Genomic DNA, 22,050 nt, shown 5'->3' on the forward strand with positions numbered 1-22,050 from the left:
AAAAAAATATTTAACGACATCAGTACGGATATCACAACTGGCAAGTTAAAATTTGAATTTTTAGACGATCAATATTTTTTTTCAATTTTCATTCAACATCAACTTATAATAAGATGAGCGATTAGTAATTGCAGCAATAATAGAAGAATTAATATTTTAAGGAGATTCCAAAGTAAAAGCAATAATTTCTCTTAATTTCAACCAGTAAATACTTTAGTTGTCAAAAATGCCAAAATCAGCCAACAACACGTAGACAAACAAGTAATTGTGGTGTTTAAGATAAATATTAATAAACTAAAAAAACAACACGTTGAAAGTGATAAAATCAAGTCTTTTTAAATGATGAAAATTTTATGCGTATCTTCATGAATTTCTTAATCAACTGCACCTGGGAAAAAGTATGGTCTAAGCAACTAGAATATGGTAAAATTTACAGTCTTTCTGGCTTTATGAGAACGGCAAAAAGTTCAGTAAATTTTTACTGAAACATTTTGGTAACGATTTCAGTACAATTGAAAATAAAATATGGTTTTAAAATATGTGGTAAAATTTGGAAATTTTACCATAATACATCAGAGCATGGCATAAAAACCGTATTTTTTACTAAATGTTCTATAATAAGAACTATAATTTTGAAAACCAGAATTCGTGGTACACCGTTACCATATAAACGAAAAAATTACCAATGAGTGGTTTAAATACCATATATTTAGGTTTTATTAACCAGAATTATGGTTTTCTTTTACCAGAAATGTCAATACCCTACATCACGGTAATTTTATCAGAAATTTTTTTCTCCGTTTACGCTTCAAAGACGAATTTAAAAACTCCTCAAAGGTTACAATTTTTTATTCTAACACATGCTCGCTCAATGTGTTTTCACCGTCAATGTTATTTTCACAACCTTCACAGGTATTTTTAATTGTTTTTGGTTGAGTTCACCATAGCACTCAGATACGGTATGGATACCGCATATAAGAATAATATTGAGTTTAAGGTGCTTTTCCTCTACGTATGCATTCAGTTAATTTTCGGCATTATTTATTTACGATTTTTTTCTATCACTACCATTAGGGACAATGTTTCTTCGAATGTAATTATATACAATGCATGCATATTAGATAGAGCTAGCATCTAGTAATTCTGTTTCATTAGTCATTGTATATTTTTGCTTTAAATGATGTGTATAAACAATTGGTTACATCCCTGTGGAGCTGTGATGTAATACCGAATATGACCTGTAAAAACATGGTATTCATGAACATGTTGACCCTTTTATTTAGGATTTCCTACCCTTTAAGCTTTTTCGAAGTTTGACATTTACCCTTATCTGGTAAAACGATATGGGGTGATGTTTATCCTTCCTATTCTACTTGTGGTCAACACCACAAATGGATAAATTTTTTTATAATGCATATATTATATTTGAAAGTCTCTTCCGACACAAGATGGCTGAGATTTGGGACTGTTTTCTTCCTTTTCTGGATTAAAGTCCCTTATGCAGCAAAAATGTCTTTAAGACACTAAAATTCTCATTAGCTCTCATTATCTCTATTTTGTTAAAATTTTTTTTGAGTGCTCCCCACACTATTGTATTGATATATGTTGCTTCGGCTATATTGATACAATATTATTGTGGTATTCCCAAGGAAATATTTAGTATATATATATATATCCTACTGTGGAATAATAATGGAAGTTATAATAAAAAATGAGTAATAAATGAGGACAAACATGTTTTGTTCATAACTAAACGTAAGATTTAAAAAAATTGAGCTGACAGGAACTGACATTTTATTTGATGGAAAATATTTGAACTTAGCTGACGATCAGTGTCTTAAACGCTTCAATGCCTGACATTAAAGTGTCATTACGAAAAAAAAATCTTATTTCATCGAGTCATTACGCCCCAAAACGTTTCATCAATTCAGCATTATCATGGCGACAACAAATTGCGGATCATACCTGAATACTTAAATCAACATCAATTTGAAAAAAAAAAGATAAACAATATCTTATAATAACAGAGTTAAAAAAAATATTTAACGACATCAGTACGGATATCACAACTGGCAAGTTAAAATTTGAATTTTTAGACGATCAATATTTTTTTTCAATTTTCATTCAACATCAACTTATAATAAGATGAGCGATTAGTAATTGCAGCAATAATAGAAGAATTAATATTTTAAGGAGATTCCAAAGTAAAAGCAATAATTTCTCTTAATTTCAACCAGTAAATACTTTAGTTGTCAAAAATGCCAAAATCAGCCAACAACACGTAGACAAACAAGTAATTGTGGTGTTTAAGATAAATATTAATAAACTAAAAAAACAACACGTTGAAAGTGATAAAATCAAGTCTTTTTAAATGATGAAAATTTTATGCGTATCTTCATGAATTTCTTAATCAACTGCACCTGGGAAAAAGTATGGTTTAAGCAACTAGAATATGGTAAAATTTACAGTGTTTCTGGCTTTATGAGAACGGCAAAAAGTTCAGTAAATTTTTACTGAAGCATTTTGGTAACGATTTCAGTACAATTAAAAATAAAATATGGTTTTAAAATATGTGGTAAAATTTGGAAATTTTATCATAATACATCAGAGCATGGCATAAAAACCGTTTATTCGGTTAAATTTATGTTTCAGTTTTGTATTTTTTACTAAATGTTCTATAATAAGAACTATAATTTTGAAAACCAGAATTCGTGGTACACCGTTACCATATAAACGAAAAAATTACCAATGAGTGGTTTAAATACCATATATTTAGGTTTTATTAACCAGAATTATGGTTTTCTTTTACCAGAAATGTCAATACCCTACATCACGGTAATTTTATCAGAAATTTTTTTCTCCGTTTACGCTTCAAAGACGAATTTAAAAACTCCTCAAAGGTTACAATTTTTTATTCTAACACATGCTCGCTCAATGTGTTTTCACCGTCAATGTTATTTTCACAACCTTCACAGGTATTTTTAATTGTTTTTGGTTGAGTTCACCATAGCACTCAGATACGGTATGGATACCGCATATAAGAATAATATTGAGTTTAAGGTGCTTTTCCTCTACGTATGCATTCAGTTAATTTTCGGCATTATTTATTTACGATTTTTTTCTATCACTACCATTAGGGACAATGTTTCTTCGAATGTAATTATATACAATGCATGCATATTAGATAGAGCTAGCATCTAGTAATTCTGTTTCATTAGTCATTGTATATTTTTGCTTTAAATGATGTGTATAAACAATTGGTTACATCCCTGTGGAGCTGTGATGTAATACCGAATATGACCTGTAAAAACATGGTATTCATGAACATGTTGACCCTTTTATTTAGGATTTCCTACCCTTTAAGCTTTTTCGAAGTTCGACATTTACCCTTATCTGGTAAAACGATATGGGGTGATGTTTATCCTTCCTATTCTACTTGTGGTCAACACCACAAATGGATAAATTTTTTTATAATGCATATATTATATTTGAAAGTCTCTTCCGACACAAGATGGCTGAGATTTGGGACTGTTTTCTTCCTTTTCTGGATTAAAGTCCCTTATGCAGCAAAAATGTCTTTAAGACACTAAAATTCTCATTAGCTCTCATTATCTCTATTTTGTTAAAATTTTTTTTGAGTGCTCCCCACACTATTGTATTGATATATGTTGCTTCGGCTATATTGATACAATATTATTGTGGTATTCCCAAGGAAATATTTAGTATGTTATTTCTTCTTAATGTTTTTCGGATTTCTTGTGGTAGCAGTTTCGTTTCTCTTATAAGGCAATAACTTATTTTGCTTTATTTAATCTTACAATTTTTTTCTTCAAATATTCTTCCCGTTGTGACATCAGCAGCTTGCGCTGTCGCAACTTGGTTGTACACATATATGGCAGTACTTTTACTTTCGTTACTTGTACCGCCGGTACAAGTAAAAAGTACGTACTTTTACTTGTACTTCGTTACTTTTTAAATTTGGAACTTTTACTTGTACTTTCGTTACTTTTTTAGGGAAAAAGTACAAGTATTTGTAACGGAAATGTTGAATGAAATCGTTACTTTTTTCTAAAACTCGGTAAGCGTTCGAAAAAAAATCCAATCGATATCCAATCGTAAAAAAATTATATATGAAATATAATACTGCAGTACCTTCTAGTGCTCCCGTGGAGCGCTTATTCAGCGTGGCTAAGCACGTTCTGAGAAATTCTCGTAGCAGACTCAGTGACACCACTTTCGAAATGCAAATATTTTGCAAAATTAATAAAAATATTAATACACAAGTTATTTTCATTCATTTTCGAGTTTTATGCATATTTAATACATTTTAAATAAAAAATGTTGGATTTTGTTATTACGTTTTTCAATTTTATTTCTGAACTCACTAATAATATATTTTTGTCTTAATACATTTTTTACAAAATACATTTTTACCTAGTACATTTTTTTACTAAAATTATGTTTATGCCTGACCTTGTCAAGGAACGCCCAGTCAAATCTCTAAGAACTTCAGAACTATATTGAAAACTATTATAATTACTATTTTAACTCCTGAAAACTCTAAGGTATTAATTTAGCCGCTGATACTAAAATTCGTTTAGAAATTTTAATTATGCCGTCAGGCAGAAATGTTCGGAAAATGATTTTCTCGCATGACTTCAGCATTAGACATTGCTGAAAATAAAAATGTAGACTGTTCTCATTCAACTTATACTGCACATTCAATTATTTTTTACTAGCTCAAAGATCACAAAGCTATCTGAAACCCCGTGTTTGCTTTGTTTATGTTTGTGCTTTCTAAACGCGTTTCTATAGAGTAAAACAATTTTAAATCAATGGTAATTTAAATAAATAAAAATAATAAACTAAAAATTAAAATCAATAGATAAAATTTCTTTTTCGTGCAAATCCATAAAAAGTTTGATATTAAAATTATATTTGATTTTAAAATTATATTATACGATTATATTATAAAATTATATTATAATATTCTTCCGAATTTAAAAATAAATTAATGTCCATAACTTTCAAAATTAAAAATAATTAAATAAATAACAACAATTTTGCAAAAACATTAAAGAACATAAGAATATTATTCAATAAAATTTTAGGTTACTTTGAATTTTCGATTTCCTAGAAATGTACTTTTAAATCGTTACTTTTTTTGTTTAGTACTTGTACTTTTACTTGTACTTTTTACTCGTTACTTTTTAAAATAAGAACTTTTTACTTTTTACTCATTACTTTTTTTAAAAATACTTGTACTTTTACTCGTTACTTTTTAAAAGTAACGTTGCCATATATGGTTGTACAGTAACTGTCACTGAAATTATTCCATCCCCACTCACTAGTATAGAAGACATGTTAACTCGATTCTATATGAAGGTACCTTTTGATAGATAACGGTTTGCTTAGTCGAGAGCATAGTCTCCCATTGGTGACCCTGACGTGATCTAAACACGCTCCCCTTGTTCAGCTCAATATGAAAACGTCTAGTTTGATGGATGGATCACTGTGAACAGTTGACTTGCTAATTGAAACTTTGACATTGTCCTCCTTACTCTGTTGCTACTCATTCTCAAACACGCCAACGGGACCATGTACACACTTGACTGCTAATTGCAACACAGGAGTGACCACTCTCACAACCGTGATCTTAATACAGCTCTACCGGCCTCTCAGAAAACAGCAATGAATAAACTAGTGGTATCCATTCATCGAATTCTATAACAGATGAAATTTATGTGGGAAAGTATTGTAGCGTAACTACCACTACAATTATTCAAATCCCGCAAAGTTTCTCGTGATATCGCTGTGATTAATGGATATTTCGAACCATCTGTTAAACTATAATAAATTGCTTTGGCATTTTTAACAGCGGATAAATCGAAAGTGCGATCCTCGAAATAGCATATTTTAACTCATGTGCACACCATGCGAATGGCTTATTTTCTCCTCCTCAAAGCACTAATTAAAGCTCCACCCTCAATTTAAAAAGAATGTTTCTTCTTACTATTTTCGAAATTAGCATAATGCATAAAGAATATGGTTTTCGTCATAGCTTAATTTTTTATTAGAGACATATTTATTCATTTTGTATTTATAGAAACAATAAATCATTTATTTCTTGTTGAAGATTTTGATTTCTGATTGCAACTTATTACATGCATGCGTTAATATAAGAATCGAAATTATTGCCTATCGACGCATATAAATTCGTTTAATTTTTTGGATTATTTAACACCAAACTTGGTGATATATTGCACCACAGTTTTTACAGTGTAACAGCATGATGAATATATGGGCCAGGTGTTGTCGTAACGAGAGTACCATTCGATTTGTACTTGTACTACTTTGAACCACTTTAAAGCAGGGTGAAAAAATTATGATTAAAAAAATAAATATTTTTTTTCTTTTCTTTATGAATTAAATTATTGAGTTTAAATATCACACACTAAGGAAGAATACACGTTTAGGATATTTGTTTTTAGAAAAGCATAATTTAAAAATATAAAATTTTATAAATTTAAATTTTTATAATTTTACAATCAATAATTCTATCCTTTATTGTGAAATCGACGAATTTCCTTCACTTTTTTTTCTATACTTTTTGCGCCAATTCATTTAAGGATTAAACTAATCTTCAGAAAAAAAAACATTAATTAGTAATACAAGAAAAAAAGCGTATTAAATTCATAGAATTAATTGTTTTCTTTTCTTATACTAAAATATGATATTTTCATTCAGACTAATAAGGGCAAAAACGTATTTTTTTATGCAAATACAGCTGATAGTAAATACAAATACAAGAAAGTGTTGAATATTTTCATTTTCTGAATTATTAATAACTTAATTTTACATTAATTTAAATATCAGTTTTTTGTTCTTTTATAAGTCTGTCAGTTATATACATAAATGTTATACATTCCTGTTCAACAATTTTGAAATTTTTTTCAGATACTTTTTCCCCTCTTGAATCTAAATTTCTTGAAAAGCAATGCAAATTTCTTTACTCATTCCTTTTAATATTTAAGTTGTAAAAAAAATTAAAGTCGTAATTTTAATGAAATCATTTGATTTATATTGTTGGCGAAAAGCAATTTATTTATTTGAAAGAAAATGCATGAATTTTTTAAAAAAAAGGATAAAACAAGATGTTAATAACTCTTATGTCAAACCTATACCAGTACTTAAAACGTAAATTTAAATTCTTAATAATAATATATTAAATCTAATAAATCTATATAATCAATCTAATTTAAATTAAATTTGGACGAATATTACTTTATTAGTTAAGCGAATATGCCGGATAAAATCTAAAGCTGCCTCGAAATCATATTAATATTTTATATTCATGTATTAATAAACCTTTATAACGTGATATTTGGAGACTAAGTGAAAGATTTAAAAAAAAAAAATGACACAATAAAATTATACAGTTAATGGATTTCTGAAATAATTTCTGTATTCATAATTCCACCAAAAATAAGCTTTTACAAGCCACAAAATATGCATATTTTTTTTTTAAGTTTCAATGTTACTTCTCAATTTTTTTGATGAATAACGCTTTAAATTATAAGTTATAATAAAGACAATATTGTGAAATCACCAACAGAACACATTCTAACAATAATAATTCACTTCAATAAGTAAAGCGAAAAGATTTGCGATAAAATAAAAATAAATTTAGCGACCTAATAGGAAAAAAAAATAAGGAAAAAGTTTTCTGTCAATAGACAAAGTAAAGCACAAAACAAATTTTATTGCAAAATCAAACCATGCGCGCTTAGATAATTCTTGTGAGGGGTTACAATTTGGGGAAGTTCAGAACTTTCGCATTTGATTTTTCTTCCTTGAGAATTTTAGATATGCCTTCGTTTCAGGCAGAATTAATAAATTGTCTAAGAACAGGTTTCTCTGTCCTTGGTAAAAAAAAAAGTTCGTTCCCATAACTGAGACAACTCCCAACGTAATCATAGAAGCAAAAAGCGGCAAATACTTCATTGACGGTACAAACTTTGGCTGTGCGCACTGCCTCAGTCAGGTATATTGAAATATAAAAAAGTAGAATACTAATTTGAAACTCGTAACGATTTACTTGGCATGAACCTTAGCGGCTAGTTTACGGGCCAAGCTTGTGTTGCGCATGCGCGCTCATCGCCGGCCGGTACCGAAACTAATTTTCATTGTGGAAAACTGAACATCGAAGAATGAAAACAAAACGACTCATGTGCCGAACTTGATCTGACGTATATTTTGAAAGAGTGCGGTGTGTGTTGTTTTGAGTTGTTTTCTTTTTTTTCTCTTCCTTCCTCTTCTCGCGTTTATCTCTTGGGAATAGTTCGGATTGCGGTCCATTGTCAGGTGAGCGTAGAATTCACATTTTCAAATCTAATTACTTGAATCGTTTGAACTTTGTAATAAAGAACGAGGGATGAGCACTTTAAATTAACCGAAATAAATAAAATTTAAATTTGCAAACAGTAGTTATTGTTGCATAAAATATTTATGATAATGAAATTTTTATTTTTTAAATATGTTATAGATTTTTTGCTGCTTTGTCTTTTTTTTTTTCAAAACAATATTATTATTATAGTTTTTATATTACATAGAAAGGAAATAAACAATATTTATCAGAACAAGATATTCGCAATTTTCAAATTTAATTATTTGAATCATAGAAATCTTCTTTTTAAGAAATCGGGATGTGCATTTAAATTAGTCTTAATTAATTAAATTTAAATTTGCAAACAGTAGTTTTTGTGATACAAAATATTTATCATAGCGAAATTTTTAATTTTAAATTAATGACTAATTAGTTTAACTTTTTTGGGGGAGAGCATTGTAATTATTTTACATTTTATGTTACATAGAAATAAAATTTTAAATAATATTTATCAGAACGAGGTTTTCGTAATTTATACGAAATCTATACATTATGAAATGAATATTAATCATTAGAAAAAGTGATATTAAATTATAATCTATGTATTATTTTTTAATTCTAAAAGTATTCTGATTTGACGGTTTAAGAAGTTCTTTTTTCAAAAATTATCTTTAATTGCGAAGTACTACTTGAATAATAGATTATCCCAGGTTACCTATCAGTGTATTTTGTATCGATGTATTTTGAATGTGAAATGATTTAATTTAAATCTATTTCCCTTTATATATTCTGGTTTTAAAAATTATTTATTTTAGAAAAAAAAGCTTTATTTCGGAATTTTTTATATCATTCCTAGGCAACTATTATGTTTTGCATAAGAAATTGTCGATTTCTTGCTCATATTCATATAGATTTTATGAAATTTTTATAGGTAAAAAGCTCGAGTTTTTTTCAAAATTGGTTTATAAAATAAATTATATTTGTAATTTTATTATTTTTTTAAATTTCGTTTAGTTTTTTATATAGAATGATAAATTCAATTATTTAATAAGTTAAGTTTGTTCAATGTAAGTTGGATAATAAGCAACGATGATGAATTCAAGAAAGTCCCTGCTTTCAAGTGGTGAATTTAGTATCTCATCCCTTCGACATCATTAAATTCGTCTCTTCGTATTGTACTTCTTTAAGCTTACCTATTTTAGACTTTTTTTTTCAGATGATAGTTTAACAAAATATTATTAACGTGTTCATGAAATATGTTTAGTAATTAATTTCTTAAATTTTGACGCAATGCTGAAATTAAACCTTTAAAATTGTGCAAGAATTCATTTCTAGCTAAATTGTTAAATTAAGACAGTTTAAAAAAAAGTCAGGACTTAAGCAAAGTATAATTCTATAGTTATTTGAATTGATTGATATCGATTTGATCGAATAATTATTGATATTGAATAATTATTCGATATAAATCACGGGGTAAAATTGACTATGCTTTTATGCAAGTACTCACCTTTAAAATCCTTCCGTTTCCTTTGAATGGCTGAAATTTGAGAATTTTGTATTCTGCATGATCCAAATATTCTCAGAAAATAACGAAAAATAGAATAAAAAACTAAAAACAAATTTGGAATTCATGGTCTTGTTTGATTTCCGAAATTCGTGAAAGTTATTAGATGGAAAAATTCTACTAAAGAAACAGTCAAAATAGTAAATTTGAAAAAGTAAACAAATAAAAAAGAATTCTATAATACAATGTTCAAAAAATCGTTTTCATTTCAACCATATTCTCGTTTTTCCTTTCAGTTCATAAATTAGTATTTTTGAAAAAATAAACCTATCAGGAAAAGTTCCATAATGTATAACAAAATGAAGATAATGTAATAAATTGAAGGTAGTATAATAAATTAAAGGTAATATATCAGACTGGTGAGAAGTTATTGTTTTATTACATAATTTTTTAAGACAAAAAATCGTCTGCTTGTTTAAATCAAAATCGTATCAAAAACGATTCTTTCTCAAAATAAATAAACAAATAAATCTTTGCTAAAAATAATAGAAAGATAAAACAAATGTAAGAATATATGTGGTNTATTGTTTTATTACATAATTTTTTAAGACAAAAAATCGTCTGCTTGTTTAAATCAAAATCGTATCAAATACGATTCTTTTTTCAAAATAAATAAACAAACAAATCTTTGCTAAAAATAATAGAAAGATAAAACAAATGTAAGAATATACCTGGTCAATTCCAAAATCCTTTAAAGTATTTAAAAATTATACCTGAATTGATTAATGCATAATAAATTATAAGTTTAGAACAGGTATAATAAATTATACCTATTTTAAACTGAGAACGAAGACTATTTGACAAAATTTGGGCGTATATTTGAAAAGAATGCTGAAGTAAGCTAGAATTAAATTTTTAACATATTCTTTAATTTAGAGTTTTTTTTAATGTTATTTTATGATGATTAATTGCTGTAGTAATGGTTATAATTATTGGTATTATTCATGATAAACTATATCATATTATCCATTGATGCTATGCTAACATTCTACCAAGACAAAGTCTCAAAAATGTAAAGTGAATATAAACATAATTTGCAGGTTTTCCATATGTCATGGAAAACTTAAAAATATGAAGGTGGTTTGACGATTTTTCAAAAAACTATATTCTAGAAGTTTATAGCATGTTATATTTACTGAGTTGAGAAATGTAAATTTTTTATAGAACTTTTAAAAGATTTAATGAAATCCCAGTGTTCTACAGATCCGAGTTTAAGAATTCTGGGGCTATATAGGGTCATAGCTACTGCTAAATTTTTTAACTTGCGTTTCTCCGGCTTTTTTTGATTTTCTGATTTGTTAAAATTATATTTTCCTCGCTTAGTAAATGATAATTTGATAATTGTCTTATTTATATAGTTTAAGTTACATAAAAACAGACAACTGTATTGGCTTTATATCGTTTTGTATCTCCCCAAATGTCGTAAACCACAGTTTTACGTTTTAAATGTTCCCCAACAATCAAAATTTTAACATGTCTCTCATCAAACCTCGTTATTATTATAAATGGCCGGCAACTACTAAATGAAATGAAAATTTTGAAAAGCTTATCAAAGACTATAACTAACTTTTTACTACTACTAGTACTAACTAACTTTTTACTACTTTACTAACTTTTAAATTTGTGTTTCTCTCGATGTTTTAAATTTTACTTGTTGCCAAGCTTAAATTTTCCTTCCTCTCTTAGTAAATGATAATTTGCTAATTGTTTTATTATAATAGTTTAAATTATACAAAAAAAGACAACTGCATTGACTTTATGCCATTTTGTTTCTCCACAAATGCCGTAAGACACACTTTTCCATCTTATGTTCCACAACAATCAACATATCAGCATGTCTCTCATCATGCCTCATTATTATGATAAATGGCCGGCAACAACTAAATGAAACAAAAATTTCGAAAAGCTCATCAAAGAATTGATGAGATTTTTCAAGCTCTTTAACCGAATCGAGAAAGCTAATTAGGAGAGGTTAAAAGAGCCGCTGCGAGTTTATTTCCTTATTTACCAACTCTGCAAAAAAATTTCACTCGATGCGAAACTCTCCCATCACATCATACGTGACATAATTTAACTACGAGTTTTCCATTCGATAATCATTAATCTTTCTAAAATGTATCTTCGGGCTCTTATTTTCTCACAGATTAATTCTATTATATGACCGAAACATGACTGGGGATTTAACCAAAAACTAGCTTAAATGTAAAATTCGTGCCCAGAATAGCTTTTTGAAGAAAGATAAGAGATTTCATTTGTGTCCATTATTGTGCTGGACAGAACTACAGAGCAAGATATGAATTCTTTCTCAAATTTTTACATATATATCTATTGTATCTAGAAGTATTTCCTATTTCATAAACTGAAATCCTTTCCGAAAACAACGAAAATTAGTTATGTTAAACTGTAAAAAAAAAAAGTAAATAAAAAAACGTGATTTTAATAGTTTTTTTCATTATTAATAACAACTTACATAAATTTTTTAGATGTATGAAAATGTAATTTGAATTCTCAGTATTCTTAACTTAGAAATTCATGATGAAAATTTACAAACTTACAAAACTAATATAAACTTATAAAATCTAAATAGTGTTTTCATGACATTTTTTGGTTTACAGCACGCTATTTTACATTCTAGTTAAGTATTTAAAATTATTTGCAAAATTTCTAAGCACATAAACGTAAAATTTCTGAACACATAAACGTAATATTTCTGAACAAACTTGTATTTAAAAAAAAATATGCAAAATTTATTTAACAGCTGAGCCGAGATTTTGAAATACATGGACAATGTTGCATGTCATTGACAACTTATAAGGCATTCTTGCTTTTAGGTTTTGATATTCACCAAGGCTGAAAATTCAAATTCGTTTAACCATAAAATAGCAAAAGGTTGCAGACTTTTAATAGATTTCAAGCTAGTTGAGGTTTCCAAAGTTTTAACAAAAAGTCAAAGCTTAACAAAGTTTTTACCGAAGAATGCTGAAAGGTAAATTTTATCGCTCCTTCAATCAATAAGCTGTTCGTCTTCTGTTGTCTATAGTACTTATTGATTTATCTTTAATTTNCTAATACCAAAAAAAGTACTTACGTAGCGTGAAAATATCTTTTATGATTGAACTCTTTCAAAAGTACATAAAAATGGTTGCCAGCAGTGGTGCACATGTAGATTTATTAAATACACCTTGTGCACCACCTAGGAACCAAATCTAGAACCTGCTCTGTTACAATCGTACCCTGTTACAATTGACCCCACTCTCCCCTACTTACTGATTTTTCTTTAATTTTTTAAGGAGTTTCAATGGTAGCCCAAAAGCAGCTTAAATTTAACTTTAATGCTTCTCAGCATTATTTTTTCTTCCAATTATTAATGAAAATATAATAATTTGCTATTTCTGTTTTAAAGCTAAAACAACATAATTTCAATTTTTTGTCAAAAATAATTTCAGCATACTTTGGCAATTTCCCGTAACACACTAGCTTTCCCGCCCGACGCACACGCTGAGAAGTACTGCTCTAAAGTGTGCAGCGACTCAAAAGTCTGTTTTAAAAGTAATTTAATAAAAGACCGAAATTAGTTACACACTGTTCTTTGGTCATGAATATAGGTTATTGATTAAAAAAAAGCAAGGCTATTTTTGCGCTTGAGTTTAATAGAGATATAATCATAAATAAACTAATAATTTTGTATTATTTGTATTTATCCTTTAAAGTATATACTTGGTTTTGAGCCTAACTTTTTTAAAAGTTTATGGAACTTTTCTTTGACAAACAGGACGATAAAATATTTTCACATTTTTTTAAAAATTGTATTCATTAAAATTTCAAATAAAGATACCTTCATTCAAAGTGTTTTGAAATCTGAACTTTAAATTCACTTAACTTTATTAATTTTCATAGGAATTGAAATAATCCAAACTAAGACTATTACAGGAAATTAATTTCTTTCTGTATAAAAATGTAACATAAGATGCATAATTCATGAACCATAAAGTCACATTTATTTATAAAGTAACATTAAATAGTTAATTTATAATATTCTTTAGCACTAATTAAGTTCAAAATATTTATCACTACTTAAAACGTTAATATTAATAATTGTTTCCTGAAAACAAGATGAAGAATTCATTAAAAAAATATCACTATTTTGTTGTTTAAATTGTAGTCTACATTCCATTTACATATAAAGATAAATACGCATGATTTAATTATAAACAAATTCGAACAAATGCATTTTTGTAGTTCCGAAGTAATTATAGGGTAGAAGTCAATATCAAACTAATGCGTTTTATATCAAATGAATAACTCTTAAAACCCATTTTTAATATATGAATAAATATCATATGCATGTTCACAACGGTTTAATTCTTCATCCATTATTTATTTATCTATTTAACAATCTTCATCATTTTGCCGAGCTGTCGACATGAATATATCAAAGATAAAATTATAGACATAAAGAATATGACAGTTGAATTTTTTTTTTGTATTTCTCCGACACTAATTACTGGACTTTCAAAAAGGCTGAAGAGAGTATTATTGTTTTGTCTTGTGAAATTAGTATTGATGACTAGCAATTTTTTTTAAAACATACCAGCATTAAAATCAACACCAGGGAAATTGTTTTATTTATCGACTTCAAGTTCTATAGATTCTTGAGATAAGTGATGTGAAAATATTGATATTTTTTTCAATATTTAATATTATATGGATTCATTATATAAAAGAAATATAAATAAACAGTTTCTTTCGATGATTATAGTTTTACTTTTGAGAGAGAAATTTCTTCTCATCTTTTTGCACGCTATTTTACGTTGTAAGATGTAATTATTTATGTTTTACCATCACCATCAATAAACTGTCTTTTCACTTTAAAGACTTATTTTATTCATTTGCCCGTTTTTTTTTATTTTTAGAAAATTGTTTTCAACACTAATTAGATATTTATAATATGATGAACTGCATTACTTTCTCATCTTATGAAATTAGTATTGATGATAGCATTCTTTATTAAATATACCAGTATAAAAAACAACTTTAGAATAATTATTTCATTTGATCGCGCTCTAGTTCTATAGTTTCTGATAAGTGAAGTGAAAATTCGAAAATTCATTCTATGTTCAATACTATATAGAGGCAGCATGTAAAAGAAGTATAAATAAATAATATCTTCCGATGATTAGAGGATTGATTTTAAAAGAGAAAATTTGTCATCTAATGTCTTGCCGATAAATTGTCAAGTCACTTTTATAGCTCATCTCTTTTTAAGAAAAATGTCTCAGTTAATACTTAGAGGTTTTTAAATTAATGAAAAACATTATTTCTTTGTCTTATGAAATTAATATTGACGGCCAGTATTTTTTTACACACACCATCATTAAAAACAATTTCATGGTAACTGTTTTATTTGATCTACTTCCAGTTTCATAAGGTTCTAAGAAAAGTGATATGAAAATATCGATAATGTTTTCATCAATATACTATACTTATTTATATTCAGTTTATAAAAGAAGTATAAATAAATTATTTCTCCCAAAGATTATAATTTTGCTTATGCAAGAGAAAATTCGTCATATTTTTAGCCACTAAACTGCATATCCATTTCGAGGCTTTATTTTATTTAATATCTCACATTTTTTTAATGTCACTGACACTAATTAGGCTTCTATAAAATATTGAAGAATATTTTTCTTGTTTTTAGAAATTGTTCTTGATGACTAAAATTACTTTTTAAAGTTAATTTCAGTAGAACTGTCATATTTGATCGACTTTTTATTGCATCGCATCGATTGGAGACACTGTCTATAATTACATTATTTCATACGGCTATTATAATTTTGATTTTAAATAAAATTATCTTTTCTCGCTGGTTTTTTTTTGCTGTAACTATAAGCTACTTATTCACTTTGAATTTTATTTTATCCATTCACTAGTCTTTCGTTTCAGAAAAATGTCTACACTAATTGGACTTTTGTAAAATAATGAAGAGTACTGTTTTCTTATCTTAATAAATTAGCATTGATTCAAATCTAGCTGAGTGAAATTGTCGTATTTGATTGACTTCCTATTCTATTTTTTCTATTATATCAGCCTTAAAAATCTAGGTTGTTGAAGTGAAAATATTAGCCTTCTCAACATACCTTTCTTTATAGGTTCCGTCTATTAACGAACTATAAATAAAAAAATTTTTTTTCAAGATATAAATTTTGTTTCTGAATGAGAAAACCGTATGTGCTTGTGCCCTACATTTTACGCTAGATAAAATAATTATTGTATGTTGCCACCATCAATTCACTTTGAAATTTTATCTTATTCAACCACACGATATTTTTTTGTGTATGTGTCGTTATCTAGTTAGTTAATTAAAGTTTCAAGAATAAGCAGAAGAACATGAATTCTTTAGTTTATGACCTTTAAAAAACAAATAGAAATATGTTTATGATACATTTATAACATTAACATAATATCATAAGCAATACATTATGCTCAAATAATTAAAGAATGGGTTGGAGTTCACACGGCAAATAAAAGAAAATCCTGTTATGAACTTTTAAAATTCGTGTAAACTTTTTTCCCTATTAGCGTTGGAAAAATAGTTTATTCTATTTGTTTTGGCGTTGTTCAAAAAGATTCTTTTTGGTAGTTTATTCTTATTAAAAGCATTCATTATTCTTGAATTATGACTCAACAAAAAATAAATTATGATCATATCTGAAATATCCTTGAACCATCAACTTAAAAAACTTTCTTAAAGATAAATTGTCAAGAATAAAACTAATTATCTGTAAAACAAACTAAATAATTGGTACCATTTGTCTAGTTAAACTCGTTCTTATAAGAGTTGCTCTCAATATATAAATGGCCTACTTAAAATAAAACCATTTATACACCATACCATTTATATACATATTATTTATTGGAAGAAAATTGATGCAATGTTGAAACATAATATGGTGCAAAATTACTGCAACCTTTTTACTTCATTGATAAGATTAGTTGATAAACTCGTAATTCGTTGATAAACTACGTGGAGAAAAAGAAATTGGTAAAATTACCGTACTGCATGGAAATGACATTTCTGGTAAAAAAAATCATAATTCTAATTAAAGAAACCCTAACATATGTTGTATTTAACCATTAACTTGGCTCTTTTTTTGTTCATATGGCAACTAAAAATTCTGGTTTTCAAAATTGTAGTTCTTACTACCATATATATAGTAAAAAAAATTAAAACTGAAAAAATAAATTTATCTGGATGAAGTGCCATGCTGTAAGGTATCATGATACCGAATTTTACCACATTTTCCAAATTTTATCACCTATTATGAAATCATATTTTATTCTTAGTTTTGCCAAAATCATTACCAAAGTGCGTCGGTAAAAATTACCGAACCTTTTGGTGTTCTCACAGAGCCAGAAAGGCATAGAGTCTTTTTTTTTCTCAGTGTATGTTTCGTGATAAGATATTAACTTAAACTATATTTCTTTGTTAAAAAATGAACCAAAACTATGTTTCGCAGATGAGATGTTAACTTAAACTATGTTTCCGTTCAAGTCGATCCATAATTATCATGCAATTTAATTCAAAAAGTACGATAAAATGGCTTAACTTAAAAACACATTAAATTTGTTGCGAATTCGAACACATTTAAAAATCTGTAACAAAGTTATTCTTTAAGTTAAAATCAACTTGAAAGGAAGCTGTTGTATTTGACGAACTTCCTGCTACATCCTATTCTTTTTTTGCCATATTATCAATCGCACTAAAAACCTAAATCAGTCAGATGACCGTGAGAAGTGGACTGTAGAGCGGGTCCAGTTTGACCGCGAGGGAACGGCTGAGTGGGCAATTGATGAAAACAAATCTGAAGTTTGCGAGAAACCAGGAACGATTATGTTCCTCTTTCATTCACTTGTCTGTTAGTGTAAGGCTTAAAAACCTAAGATCCATATCAAGGTTAAACTCATGTCTTATTTCAATTTAAAATTGCTTTGACCGAATGATCGCTTGCTTTTAGAGTAATGTCTGAGTAGTTCTTCATGCAAAGTTTCTATAAGCACAAAATAGTGCTATTTTACCAGGCATTTGTGCTACACATTTCACAGAAATAGGACGTTGACCTAGTGTGAATAAAAGTAACAAAATTAGCGTAGCTAGAAATACTAATGGCTTTGAAGTAGCAATAAAATCGTGCATATCCAACCTAATGTTACGACTAGTATAGTCGTAATAGTCAATACTGTGTTATCTATTGATTACAAAGAATTAAGCTTTTCTTTTATATATTTCGCAGAAAATGATTCTGTTTTCTTTGTCAACTTACTCTTTTACTCGTTCTTTCAGAAACAAGTATGACTTTGTATTTACTGTTTTACTTTATAACCGGCATTGAACAGCTGACCCGATTCTGAGTTAACGACTAGTAATGTTCGACACCGTAGCCGTGTAATTTTGAACCCTACCCAGAAGATAAGGGAACTCCTGCATCTAGCATGGGGAAAAACATGCTTTTGAGGTGAACTTTTTGATGGAACTAATCCGCGTTTGCGTTACATGGAGAGGAAAATCGTGAAAACCTCCCACGGTTTGCCTAACGGTGAGGGGATTCTAATAATTGATCTGTCTACCACTGAGGAAATTTTACGTCTGCACTATGGTCGGTACGAGTCGGGAGCAGAATTCGTATCAACCAGCCACTGCTGGGATTCGAACCTTGCTTCACCTCAATAGGGAGGTGAATTCTTTGTCCCTTGAGCCACCGCAGCTCTGTATTTACGATTATATATTATACACTGTTATTATGACTGTGATTATACACTATTAATAGTCATACACTCTCAGAAAAATTGAAATATCAGTATCTTGGACATTCAAGATATAACTTTCCAGTTATTATATAATATTCAAAGTTACTGCTACCTTTATAAGGCGTTAAACTGTACTTTACTCTCATATTTTGTATTGTACTATCATAAGGCATTAAATTGAACTATGTGTTCGTTCAATTGAACTGTAGCTTCCTTTAATCAAATTTAAGCATTATTTTGCACTTTGACATAGCACGGTATTAAAACATAAGAATGTTTTTTTAATGTTAGTTTATCTCGCTCAAAAGTTCAGACTTAGTTTATCTCACTCAAAAGTAGTTTATCTCACTCACACTTCTATTTGCATGATTAGAAGAATTTAACTTTTAGGAACAAATTAGAATGAAAGTATTAGAAATCTATTACGCGAGTGATGTGTAATTAGTAGCAAATATTAAAATTAATCGGTATATCATCTTAAGCCCTCTAGCAAGACGAGATATATTACAAGTTTGCACCGGGTTCATTTTAAGAGATGACCTGGGGGGTCTTTTCTTGGACGTGATCGTATTTCTTCTTGCACATCCCTTTTTCTTATTAGATATCCTTTTCTCTAGCTCTACATTTACCCAGAACCAGTTTCTTTGAATTATCCGTATCAGAGATAATTTCAAAATGATTTATTTGCATTTATGATAAATCTTTCATTAAGTGTTAATCCAATGAATAACAACTAACTTTCTAGATTGCGCTAGCGAGTTAATTTTTTCTCATCGAATGATACCTCGAATCACAGCAAATTAAAAAATATCATACTTTAAGTTGCTTTTATTAGGTATTATTTTTTTTTATTAATACATTTTTGCAAATTCATGTTAGACTGGGAAAATAAGTCATGAAGTTTAATATTTTGCCATTAAATATTTTTTATGAATAGCATGTTACTGCCATTGCTATTATGAATGGTTATTAACATAGCGAGTGAATGAATGATAAAAAAAAACGAGGATGGAAATGAAGCTAATTAATGTATCGACATATTAGAGGATTAGGGATTCAGGGAACATGAGGGTTAGTGAATGGGTGAATCGATTTGTAAAAACGCAATACATGTCGGGTCTGACAGTTGAATATATAAGTTAATGAATAGAGTCGCAATGGGAAAAAATTGGTAAAAATATCATACTGTATGGTAATGACATTTTCGGTAAACAACACAACATAATTCGAGGGGAAAAAAATCACGAAAACCTCCCACGGTTAGTCTGACGGCAATGGTAACTCGTGATCCGTCCTCATTGTAGTCGGTGTAAGTCGGGGAAGAATTGGTATCGACCAGTCATAGCAGGGATTCGAGCAAAGGTCACTTTATTAGAAGGCGAGCTCTCTATCCCTTGAGCCACCAAGGTCATGTTGATCATGTATGGTCAACATGAACTTCTATGGTCTTGAGAAGAATGTATGGTTTATGGAAGAGTTCGTAAAATAGGGGTCTCAAATTTGCATTTATGCTAGAAAAAACTTAAAGCAGGATTTAACAAATCACTACTGTCCAAGTCGGGACTATAAACCATAAATGTTTGTTTGATTAAAAAACTGTCTGCTAGTTGACACCCGATAACTATTTACTTCATAAAAAATGCCCCCATGAGCATTTCATCGGGTGAACCAGGTTCAAATCCCGCCGATGGCTGGTTGATACAAATCCGCATCCGACTTGCACCGACCACAGTGCTGACGGGAAATATCCTCAGTGGTAGACGGATCATGGGTCAGAGTCCCTTTGCCGTCATGCTACCCGTGGGAGGTTCTCGTGATCTTCCTCTCCATGCAACGCAAATGCGGCTGAGTTTCATCAAGAAGTTATCTCCACGAACGCAATTTTCTTCCAATACTTGACCCAGGAGTTCCCTTGTCTTCTGGATTGGTTTCAAAATTTCAAGGCTACGGAGTTGAACATTATAAGTCGTAAACCCAAAAATTGGATCAGCTGTTCAACGACGGTTATAAAATAAAGTAAAATAATATGTATGGAGCCGTGGTGGCTCAGGGGATAGAGTGCTCGCTTCCTATTTAGATGATCCTGCTTCTAATTCCAGCTGTGACTGGTCGATACGAATTTCACTACCGGCTCACCCTGACCACAGTGTCAACGTAAAATATCCTCAGTGGTAGACGGATCACGGATTAAAATTCATTTGACGGGCTAACCGTGGGAGGTTTTCCACTCCATCCATCGTAAATGTGGGTTAGTTCCGTCAAAATATCCTCGACAAAGGCTAGTCCAGGAATTGATCTAGAAGTTTCATTGTCTTTTGGGTTGAGTTCGAAGTTACGGAGTTGAATATTGAGAGTCGTAAACTCAAAAATCGGGTCCGTTGCTCACCGCCGGTTATAAAATGAAATATATTGAATATAGCATTATTATAAATATTTCATAATATTAAAAAAAAATTATTTTATTTCAAGCTTGTCTCTTGAAATTTTCCTTCATTTTGTAAATGAACCTTGTAATATTTACCCTATTTAAAGAAATGCTTTAAAAATGTCTCACATTTTTAATATAAACGTTTTTTTTAACTGTTTAAAATGTTCAATTTTTGAATGAGTAGCCGAACGTTTTAAAAAATTGCCACTGTTAAAAATGCTTCTACTAGACTACCTGCCAGAAACAAAATTTCTTATATTTGCTCTATAATACTACACACAAGATGTTAAATTGCTTAAATTTTGTACTTATTTAATAGTCTCAAAGCGTTGTAAATGTGTTATTATTAACACCACCTACTAATAACTGCTTAATATAATATGCAACAGCATAACTTCCTTTAAATAATATCTCGCGTACTTTAATAAAGTACTTTAAAAAAAAAGAAACAATCTTTCACGTGAATGAAAAAAGCACGAACATTTTATTTCCTTATTTGTAAAATTCCAAAAATAAAGAGAAAGCTATAAATGGTCTACCTTTTGTATAAAATGTTAAACGATGTAGAAAAATAGCTTGTAACACGCAGATATTCGGCAAATTTCAACTACTAATATTCTTGTTTCTTAGTGCGTGAAGGTTTTCTCTTGTAATTTCAATGGCATTGCATTCAGAAGAGAAGTTAAAGGTAGGCCTTATAATAAAGGTGGAAGGAAAAGAATTGACTTTAAATTTTGAAATTATTGTTTTTGATGAAAGAAAATTACTAATAAACTAAACGTTGAAGAATTAACATTTAGATTGAAAGAGTATTTGCTTTTATGCGTGGAAGGTTGTTTTTGATTCAGAGACCTTTATCTAAACAGT

At 28.9% G+C, this 22,050-nt stretch overlaps 1 protein-coding gene across 2 annotated transcripts in view; it reads left to right on the plus strand.

Moving 5' to 3' along the window:
* The first annotated feature begins 7,975 nt into the window (after positions 1–7,975).
* The window catches only part of LOC107438379 (calpain-9), an 83,329-nt gene continuing 69,254 nt past the window's right edge, over positions 7,976–22,050 (plus strand). For both annotated transcript variants that reach the window (XM_021146964.3, XM_071178497.1), the window contains exon 1: positions 7,976–8,364. The gene's annotated coding sequence lies outside the window, so the exon portion shown is untranslated. The remainder of the gene's footprint in view (positions 8,365–22,050) is intronic.

The sequence above is a fragment of the Parasteatoda tepidariorum genome, chromosome 3, assembly GCF_043381705.1.
Source record: "Parasteatoda tepidariorum isolate YZ-2023 chromosome 3, CAS_Ptep_4.0, whole genome shotgun sequence".
NCBI classification, from domain to species: Eukaryota; Metazoa; Arthropoda; class Arachnida; order Araneae; family Theridiidae; genus Parasteatoda; species Parasteatoda tepidariorum.